Source organism: Pteronotus mesoamericanus, unplaced genomic scaffold, assembly GCF_021234165.1.
Source record: "Pteronotus mesoamericanus isolate MK-2021 breed Mesoamerican mustached bat unplaced genomic scaffold, CSHL_Meso_final contig_90, whole genome shotgun sequence".
Taxonomy (NCBI): Eukaryota; Metazoa; Chordata; class Mammalia; order Chiroptera; family Mormoopidae; genus Pteronotus; species Pteronotus mesoamericanus.
The window spans coordinates 35,597,887-35,608,652 of NW_026555277.1; the positions used below are offsets into that span (position 1 = coordinate 35,597,887).

General features: G+C 37.9%; 1 protein-coding gene across 1 annotated transcript in view; it reads right to left on the reverse strand.

Annotated features, from left to right (window-relative positions):
• Nucleotides 1-2,548, reverse strand: part of METTL15 (methyltransferase 15, mitochondrial 12S rRNA N4-cytidine) — a 163,686-nt gene extending 161,138 nt beyond the window's left edge. Inside the window, exons 1-2 of the mRNA XM_054585972.1 lie at nt 2,483-2,548; nt 296-534 (exon numbers count right to left, since the gene is read on the reverse strand). The gene's annotated coding sequence lies outside the window, so the exon portion shown is untranslated. The remainder of the gene's footprint in view (nt 1-295; nt 535-2,482) is intronic.
• Nucleotides 2,549-10,766: the final 8,218 nt, after the last annotated feature.

Genomic DNA, 10,766 nt, shown 5'->3' on the forward strand with positions numbered 1-10,766 from the left:
TCCTAAGGCCAAAACCTGACCTGGAGGCTAGCACCGCAAAGCAAATACAGTGAAAGTTTCCAAAGGAAAGGGGAAAATACATCCTTTGGCCTAAGAATTATACTCTGACAAGGTAAAGCTGCTTAACAACTTCTGAACTCAAGATGCAAGGGTTGGCGGAGGGGGAAGCACAAGAAGCGGGAGCAGGGGCGCGTTTCCTTAGTCCTGGGCGAATTCTGCGACCTCTGGAAGTTGCCCCCCAAGGCGTGGGGTGAGCTCCAAGAGAGCTCCCGGGACTCGGCCACCTTCTCCTCACCTGAGGCACGAAGACTGCTCAGCTGACCTCTAACTCGGGCCACCGACGACCACTATGGTGCCGGCGAACCTGAACTTGCCGCACGCCTTGATCCCAGCCTTGGGGGAAACTTGAAAGGACGGACAGATTGGGTCTACGTCCGGCCCAGGAACCGAGGAACGCCTGCCTTTCGTTCCGCTGCCTCCAGCCCCCCAGCTGCCAAAAGGTCTTGCAGGCGCTGGGGCATCCAAATGCCGTTCCTTCGCGGGGAGAGGAAGAGGGAGGGGGGTAAATAAGACCGTACCATTACCAGGGTAATTTTTTTTTTTAAATGTCCGATACAACTTTAAATCTAACTTTCCATTTTATCCTGATCTCCACTCTATTCAGTTTACAATGAACCTGTGTTAAATTTACGTATTCTAAATAACACAGAAGTTAGTTATACACAACTTTTCTTTAAAAAGTGGTAATTTTTGTCCCGTTAGCACTGTGTCTAAAGTTTTAGTTCTTTTTCCTTCATTTCGATACAAAATACACCCGTTTCTTACCCTGTTATATTCTCTAATGTCTTGACAAACAAAAGAGAGCTGGCACCCAGTAATAGCATTGATTTAACATTAAAATTTATCTGCTTTAACTAAATATACATTCCTTAAAAATACAGAACTCTAACACTGCTTAATGGCAAGTGTAAGGCAGAAATTAAAGTTAAATGTAAAATAAGTACTTAAATGAGGCGTGGAAACACCTGTTAGACTACTAAGCCTCATACAATGTGGGTGTCAAAAACAATGAATTTAAGATTTCTGCTTTCTTAGTTGCCAATGATCAATGCAATTTTACAAGAAATTGGTAAAACATGCCTTTTTTCAGACTGAATTAGGGTAGCATCTTAATATAACTTAATCTGGAAAGTATTTCAGAGACAAATTACTCAATTCTGACTTAGTCGGTTTGCACAGTTCAAGAAAAATATTTTCCTTTACGAATTTTCTGAAAACTTCAATTTCACTTCAGTAAAATAAACCGCACCCACATTACATGGGCTGTTTTATTAATTAAATGACATAGCATATGTAAAGTTAATAAAATGACTGGGACATCAAATGTAAAGTATTATAGAGTGAGTGCATATCTGAAATAAAGACTTTTCAGTTTTATTATTAAACCAACATCCCAGAAAAAACTTTTGTACTTGCCAAAATATACAGATTACAGCCAGTAATTAATTGCTTTATTGATGCTCTATCCTGTGTTTAGAAAGAATCATATAACATTTATCATTCACAATAAACAGTGCTTCTGACTTTCTTCCACAGGAAATAAATTGTCCATCTTATGGGGGTTTTCCAGACATTGTTTCGCTTATAATATTCTACACTGTTGTTGTGCTATCCTATATATGAGATGATACTGAATCACCAGGATATAAGCTCCAAGAGGGCAGGGATATTGACATAATCGTGTGCTATTATGTCCCTAAAATCTACAATCAATAATTGTTGCATGGATGCAATAATGGTAATACAGGGTGGAGCAAAAGTAGTTTTACAGTTGTTCATATTGAAAATAATACAATAACTAATAAATAAAAATACAAGAATAAATTGTTTCACGTAGTCACAACTGTAAACCTACTTTTGCCGCACCCTGTATATAGAACAACAATGAAATTGAGATATTATTAAAATTTTCCTGACAAAGTTATCAGAGCAAACATATTTCCCATACTTTCCAGGTATTTGTTCTCTTTTTATAATGTACATTCTGAAATATCTAAAACCTAGTACTTAAAAAAAATACTGCATCCAATAATGAACTAGACCAAAATATTTAAATAAATTTATTTTGTAATGCCATCATTAGAAAATGTAAAAAGCAGCCAAACATCAGTTTCACAGTCAGCACCAAAAGGAGTAGGCCTGGGAGTCCTGAGAGATGAAGCCTAGGACCTCAAACTAAACGCCCTGGACTTTCAATTAACTCAGGCTTATTGATCCGGTTCGGTCCAAGTGAAAGCGGCAGGAAGGAACAGGCCCCTAGTACCTTCCAGAGCTTGGGACCTGTGCCTTCGGAGGCCTCCCTAGTAAATGCAGAAAAGGAGAAAATAAACACCCAGTACCCCTTAATCCACACACAACGGGCTCCACCTCTCCCTCTAGCAGAGGGCCCACACCAACCCCTGCCCACATTCTTCTCACTCACACCCAGAACCCTGGGACCGGCCCCGAGCCCGCGGGTTTGAAGGCTGCTCGATAATCCCAGGTGTCAGACTCCCCACTGCCGCTCCGGCCTAGCCCCGCCCTCCGCGGCCACCGCCTCCGGAAACAGCCGTGCACGTTGCCCCGGAGACGCGGAGCGGGGCGCCTTCCGCTGAGCCGCGCGGATGGGACTTTCGGAGCCGTCCTGCAGCGCGCCGCAGCAACGTCCGGCGTAATGGCGTCACGAGGACGGCAGCCAATGAAACGAGGCGCTGAGGAAGCTGGCTTGGGTTTGAATCTTTTGGCTGAGTTTGAGTCGCCGGGAGGCTGGCATCGAAATGAAGAGTCACGGTGTTCTTTCCTGGGCCTGAAGAGAGGGGAGAGGTACTCTTGGAGAAAAGTCTGGTCTCAGAACCCTGTTTTTGATGACTTGTTTCGCTGGAAGCGGAGGGGTCCTGCCGTCTTAAACGTAAAAGACAAGGTGAGCTTGTTAACAAACATGGAAGCGTTGAGTCGGGGGTTGGTGGGGGGACGGTAGGGGTGGTTAGGGTCCCTGGGGTGAAAGCTAAAGGAAGAAGGAAGTGGAGAACACCTTAGAGCATGGCTGTGTCTGATCCGAAGTCCACGATCGCTCAGCAAGGAGGGCATGGATCTCCTGCCTTAAATTCCGAGGAAGTCGAAGTTTTAAAGGCCACCCTGGCCTCTTTCCCAGACTTCAGCAGAGCCCTCTGTCCAGCGCTTTACAATGTAAAGTTAGTTCCGGATCCCAAAATCAGAGTGTTTTGTTTCATATACAGGTGTAATTGTAACTGGGCTTAACTATCAAGTGAGGAACCTTGGTTTACCAATTTATAAACTTTTTGTCCGGCGAGGTTCTGCTGTTAGCTTGGCAAAAGTCAATCGGGACCCTACCCGGAGGCCTGAACATCAACATAAGACCTGCCAGCAGCACTGCGTAACGGGGATTGCGGAGGATCAGATGAGGTATGGAAGATCAGGTATGCTTTACAAGGGACATGAAGCACTGACAATCAGTCCTTCTAGCGTCTTTTCTTAGTTTCTGCAAGAGTCTAGGCACTCAGTTACAGACAGATCAAGGCTGACTGCTGTTTATGAGAAGAGATTTAACCAGAACTGAATAACTGCTGTGTAATATATAGTTTAGGTTAACCGTTACCAATCAGGTAGAATGTGTTAGACATTCTACAGGTTTTAGTTGGTAGTGTTATGCCACCACGTTGAATTTTGGTATATTTTGAGCTTCGGTTCTAGAGAATATAAGATTCAAAGACTAGATAGGGCTTGTTATTAAGTTTCCATTTTTTTTTTGTAAGTACTATTTCAGCACAAAGATTATCTGCCTTTAACTGTAGCAATTGATCTTCTGCAACTGAGCAATATTTAAGAGTACATAAAATTTTCATTTTTAAAAGTGCCTGTTGTCTCACTATAAATATATCTTGAATCAATTAAGGTTCACCTAAAATGACGTTTGTGCTGTCAACTTTATAAAAAACAAGAAGGAAAAAATAACCCAAATGTCACTGCTGCACCTCCCTGCATTTGAAATTTTTGTTCCCTGATGCTCGTAAGTTAGTAGAAGCAGTGGTTCAAACACTGAAGTTATTTCAAAAAAGAGGTTTAAGTTGCCTAGAGATAATAAATGATAGTGTGGATAGCTCCTAGTCCTAAAAACTGTTTGTTGAGTATGAATCTAATTCAGGTTTGAGTTTGTATTTAAGAAATAATTTCTGTATCTTTATTACTGCACATTCAAGATCATTTGCAACGTTTCTGTTTCATTGTTTGAAAGCATTCTTTTCTAATTCCTGTAGACCATAGTTGTTAAGAACATGGACATTGGATTTGCACCTGGATCCACATTCTGACTCTTGTTTTACTGGCTATGTCATCTTGGCAAAATGACGTATTCTAAAGCTAGATCTCTATTTTTGTAGAGACAATGGTAGAATCTACCTTATATGATGATTTTAAGGACTGAATGAGGTGATGGATGTCAAATATTTACCATAATGCATGATAGAGTGTCTTCAAATGATAATCTTACTGTTTCTGATTACTGATTGTCCCTGTATAGACCTAATCCAAGGGATCTCAATTAATAGTATATTTGGTGAGAATAGAAACTGTGATATCCAACAAGCACAGAGAAATCATAAATTTCAACATTTCAACATGTTTTATTTCAACATTTATTGAAGAGCTCCTGTATGAGGCCTTGAGGTTTCTATCAAAAGTAGGCAAATATGTATTTTAACTTCTATAAGAAAATTTCTGAGGATTATGTTTTTATATCAGGAAGAATGGCGACTAATTACTTGAGTTTTAGATTTAGTTAGTCTGAGTTCAACTCTCATGTCTTGTGCTTCTCATAGTATGACTTTAGCCAGTTAACTTGGTCTCTCTGTACTAGTTTCTTCCTCTATAACACAGAAATGATGATAATATACCTATAGCATAGGAATGTTTTGGGGATTAAATGGGAAGCGTGTAAATGGCTTAGCACGTCTGTTGGTAGAATAAGAACTCAATAGAAAGTATTTCATAAATATAACTTAGTTATTAAATAAGAGCTGTGTTTAAGATAAATTTAGTAGTTTTTTGTTTTGTTTTTGAAATTAAAAATACCTAAACTATTTAAAATTCAAACAGTACAAAAGGATATAATGTAGAAAGTAAACCTGCCTGTCACTCAGACCTTCATATTTCCTCACCGTGGCACAATTGGCATTATCAGTTTCTGTGTTCCCTCCCTAAGAGGGCCCCTGCATATACAAATATAAAAAAATGAAAATACAAATCGTTGCTTGCCAAGTCCACTATTCTGCACTTTTTTTTAATGTATATCTTGAAAATCTGCATTAGTTTATGTATTCATTTATTCAGCCAGTATGTATGGAACCCTAAATATTTGACAAACCCTGTTCTAGGTTCTGGGGGACAGATGAAGACCATACTTCCACAGCGCTGACATTCTAGAGGGGAAATAAGCAGTAACTATGTAACCAAATATATAAATTTTCCAATTAGTCTAGAGCTAAGCAGAAAAATAAAGCAGGTAAGGGATTGGAGAGGCAAGGGCAGAGTGATACTGTTTTGAATGGGATCTTTAGGGAAAAGCTTCTGTTAAGTGACATTTGAAGAGAGATCTGAATGATGAACTGAGGGGTTGAGATTTGCAAGTATCTGTAGGTAAAGGGTTCCAGGCAGGGAGAAGAGAAAGTGTAAAGGCTTTGAGGTCAGGACAAGATTGAAGTTTTTTTAGGAACATGAAGAACGACAGTGTGACTGAAGCTGAATAATGGAGGAATGTAACATTTGGAGAAGCGGAGAAGTGGACAGGAGCCAGATGTAGAACATACAGGACATGCTAAAGAGTTTGCATTTTATTCTTATGTTGGGAAGTCACTGAAGAGTTTAGAGCAGGGAGAATGACATAAGATATATAACATAATAGGATTGCCTTTGGAGAAGGTATCAGTACATACAGCCAATGAATTAAATAAAGTTTATTATTGTAGCTGTGTTTAATTGGGGCTGAATCTTTAACTTAATTGGCTTATATTTTATCTAGGGTGAACACTAACTAGATAATCTTAAGGATTTGCATGTTTAACTCAATTTATATTGTCTTACAATTATTGAAGAGAATTACGTTTTAACACCTCTTCATTAAACATAGCAGAGCAAATGAGCTATTCAATGTAAGTGAAACTTCCAGAAAATTGAATGTTATCCTTGTTAAGTGATAATTACACACCCTCAACAATTAGCATAAAACATTATCTCATTTTCCTGATTTTGTACGAAAAGTAATTGGGCACATTTTTTAAAACATTTTTTAATGCCTCAGGGTCCTCATTGTAATTGCCTGTTATTGCCAATCATTATGCCCTACTGTAATATGTGGTTCTGTTAGAGAAACATTCTGTATGTCTGTATTCCAAATGTGTACATTGCTTTCTTAGATTGTGTCTACTTTTATAATTAAATTATTTATTCATTAATCAAATATTTCAGAACTCACTATACACCAGGTTCACAACAAGAAGTTAGGGATATAAAAGCAAAAAATATATATACAGCTTCATTAACCGCTATTTCTTGTCACTTTCTTATACTCTTTTTTAATCACATGCAATAACTGTAAAATTTTAGAGCTAGAAAAGGACCTTAGATACACATAATCCAACCTTATCATTATATTGATTGACAGCAGCCTTCGTTAGCTCCTTCATTACTCTTTTATACTCTACTCTCTCTAGGTTAAACAAATACCTTTCTTCTATATGAACGTGGGTGTTAGAGGTGTTATTCTTGATGTTTTAGTACCAACAACGAAAACTTACCAGCTTGCTCTTTGATTCTATTCAATAAATACTACATAGCAATAGGTATGACAAAATTGAACTGTCATCTGAAAAATAATTTTGAATCAACATACTATTGCACAGATAACAATATTTAGGCTTCTCTTTTGCCATTCTTGGTAAACATGGTTAAGGAATATGCTTTCTGTATGCCTTATTCAGAATCAATGAAAGGTCCATCTCATTTACTTAACTATGTTAGAAAAGAAAGGAGGTATTAGTATAAGAACAACCTTATCAATCCATGAAGACATCAATATATTTGAATATAGAAATTTTTATATTTTGGTGTTTTTGTTGACCTTAAGTATTTTTGTTAAGAAAATTATATTAACTGTTTTTGAGAAAAAGTAAAAATGTGATGCTTTAAAAATTAAGATCGATGTCTTTCATACAATCTATAACAAGTTGTAAAATAAAGTTGTATTTGACATTATACTTCTTAAACTATCTTTTAGGTAATTGTCAAAATTTCTCCTTGAAATGTTACTTCAATAAGATTCTTGCCTTCTAAAATACCTCCAGTAATTCCTAATTAACTTCTAAATCAAATCTAAACTATAACCTTGCACTCGAGAGTGTCTAAATCTGGCCCCACTCTTACCCAATTTTATCTTTGATTGCAATCTTCTCCCTTTTGTTGCATCAGGACTGAGCAAAGCTAAACTGAGCATTTCTTTAGATGCTGTAGATAAAGTTATAATCACCTAAAACTAAACTAAAAGAAACAAGCTTTAAGCAAATCGACCATCCAACCAGTTAATGTCCACTGCACAAGGTGTTTTCCACTGCAGGCCCTTGAACTTGCCTCCTCATATGTATTTGTCATAGCTACTTAACTTGCTCGCTCCTTTCAGTCTCTGTAAAGTCACCCCACGAGATAAGCTTTTTTCAACCGCTCTATTCAAAATAGGAACCCACACATACACACCTGACCCTCTCAACCCTACGGCCCAGAGTAATACCTAGCACATAGAAGGCACTCAGTAAATGTTTACTGAATGCAAAATTAATTTTTTCTTCCTGAAAACTTTTTTTTTCCGTGTTAACAATTCTCTACCCTTCAGCCCTCAACTTACCACTTTCTCTAGGAACCTTTCTAACTGTATTAATCCCTTATTATAGTCTTACATAATAGCACTGTTCACCTTTACCTTATAACATTAGTCACTCTTTTGTTCCCTCACTGCACTGTATATTATAAAAATATTAATAGCAAATATTTGTAGGGCATACTCTATGTTAGGTATTGTTCTAAGTGCTTAATCCTCACAACATCTTTATGAAGTAGGTATTATTATTAGTCCTACTTTACAGATGAGGAAAGTGAGCCACAGGGAAGTTAAGTAACTTGCCCACTGTTAACAGCCAGTAAGTAAGAGCTGGCATTTTAACCTAGGCTGTCTGGCTCAAACATCTAATAATTAAGAATGAATTGATTGGTTGATTGATTAATTTGCAAGATACACTTTCCAACCTTGAGGCTCTAAGATCTATTTTGAAATAAAAACCTAATAATTTATATATTGTGTTTAACCATTTTGATTGTGTACACTTTTCTGTCATTTTTTAAAAACTATCAATTAAAGAATTTTTGAACACTTCTAAAAGATTTAGAAACATATATGGGGGGTAGTTTTTGATAGCACAAGAAACGTGGGATTCTATAGCTTTTAATAGACAGGGGTCAGAAGTGCTAAACATCCCCTAATACATGGGACAGTCCCAAACAGGGAAGAATTGTCTTACCCGAAGAGCCAGTCATAAGCCTATTGGGGAACACTAAAAAGACGGACCAGTGTCTTTGGGAGCAAGAAGCAGGAGTGGGGGCAGATAATGAAGAGAATTGACATTGACTGAATGCCATAAATACATTTAATACCTGTTACATCCTTTGGCCTTTACGAGAGTACTATGAGGTATTATCTCTTTTATACAAATGAGAAACCTGAGACACAGTGAGGTTAAGTAACTGACCAAGGTCATAGGAGTGAGCTAAAGGTGCTTTGTGGGAACTGGCTAGACAGACGCTCAAGGATGAAGAAAAAGCAGAATAGTAATTCACTTGGGACCTGACTGTTAGAATCCAAATGACCATCTTTCTTCTCCAGCGTTCTATTTTTGGGGAAGGACAGAGTCCTAAAAAGGGAGTGCTGTGTCCACTGTATTCTGCTTTTAGATTGCTTTTGGTCTTACTTGAATTCGTTCCAAAAGTGTATGGTTTTGTGACATATTTTAGCTTTAGCATTGCTGTTATTTTTCCTATTTTAAAAAAACAAATGAGATTTCTTTTTTTAAAACTTCTTCCCCCTCTACCCACACCATTTCTTCACTCGCTTTTGCAGTAGTAGTTTCTTTATTCATTCTGAATCTTATCCTCTTCCGGCTTTTGTCCCACCATTACCCCCAGATTGCTCTTCATATTAGCCTCTGTTTCACTAAACCCCATCGTTACTTCTTATTAAGTATTGAACATATTAGCAGTATTTAACACGATTGATCATTCCTTCCTCTTTGATTTAAAAGTTTCCCCCAAAATCTTAGTGCCATTTTAAGCTTTAAAAACTTTTAAAAGCTTTAAATGGCATTACATTCTAAGGACAGTCTTTACTTCCTTAACTTGGCTTCCAACTGTGTCAACATTTCCACCGGGATGCCTGTTAAAATTTTCAAATTTAAGGTATCCAAAACTGAACTCCTGGTCTTCCTTTCCTTCCACCCCACAAAAACCCCTGCTCTAACCTCTTTTTATTACCTCAGTTAATGGCTGACACTCAGCCAAAGAACTTTGGAGTAATTCTTAAATCCTATCTTCCTCTCATACCCCTCATTTATCAGATAATTCTAATGGCTTGACCTTTAGAATACACCCAGAATCTGAGCACCACCCTGTTCTGAGTGGACAACACCATATTTAGTCAGTGACCTAAGTAATCTCTATTACCTGGAATATGTTGTCTACAGAGCCGTGAGAGTGATCAGATTATGTCACAGTACAAAAAATTAAATAGCATGTACAAAATCGTGATAAATCTCTTTACCTGAAATACTAGTCAGACTCTGGCCTTCCATATACAATGACAGGTAGGCTACCCAGAAATTCTAGCTTTGATTTTGTTTTGTTTTGTTTTTTAACAAGGGCTCTAGCACTATTTTAGTTTGGGTCATGGGAATGAACAGGAAAGAATCTCAGAATCATATCAAGGTAATGAAGGGAGAGCCTTGCCTTTTGAACTATTTTTAATAAAAGTGATCTTAGATGGAAGCTTCTGGGCAGTGGAAGTTGATAAACTAGGCTCGTCTCTACCTGTATCTCAGAGACCCATTGGGTTAAAAATAATTTCAAGGGTATATCAGTTAGCCCAGATGAAAGGTAATGGAGGCGGTATATACCCACCGTTTATTCAGAGACTTTAGTCTCTGAATATAGATCCTAGTCACTACTCTATAATGATGCAAGTTTAGGGTACATCAATAATTGCAGGAGGGGTAATATATTTTATTTATTTTTAGAGAGAGGGGAAGAGAGGGAGAGAAACATCAATGTGTGAGAGAAACATTAATTGGTTGCCTCTCTCACACCCCCACCTGGGGACCTGGCCTGCAACCCAGGCATGTATCCCAACTGGGAATCGAACCAGCAATCTTTTGGTTCTCAGGCTGGCTCTCAATCCACTGAGCTACACCAGCCAGGGCAATAATTGTAGGCTTTAAAAATATGGCCTGAATACATGACTGCCTCACAATAACAAAAAGAGTAAAGGTAAACTACAGACCAATAATGTGGGAGCCTCCACAATCCAGAAAATAATGTAAAATCTAAAAGTTAAGACCAAGAAAAACAATTAAAAAGAAACCTTTTAGTGTTCATTAATTTATTCATCAAATATTTATAGC